Raw genomic sequence first — 214 nt, 5'->3', positions numbered from 1 at the left:
CTATATCGAATGAGCCTACAGGGTCACACACGCAGGGAAGGATCCTCGGATTTTCGCCAAAATACACAAACATGCACGATTCACTATGGGTATAACACTAAAACTCATAAAACTTCATGCACAACACGAATCAAAACATCAATTTCGCACATAATCACTCAAAACCCAAAACCCCATGTCTAACAGACTTCCGAATTAAACTCGAATTCACTCA

This window comes from Tarenaya hassleriana, unplaced genomic scaffold (genome assembly GCF_000463585.1).
Source record: "Tarenaya hassleriana unplaced genomic scaffold, ASM46358v1 Cleome90, whole genome shotgun sequence".
NCBI classification, from domain to species: domain Eukaryota; kingdom Viridiplantae; phylum Streptophyta; class Magnoliopsida; order Brassicales; family Cleomaceae; genus Tarenaya; species Tarenaya hassleriana.
The sequence above is the reverse complement of the archived record's forward strand: the minus strand, read 5'-3'. Positions refer to the sequence as shown.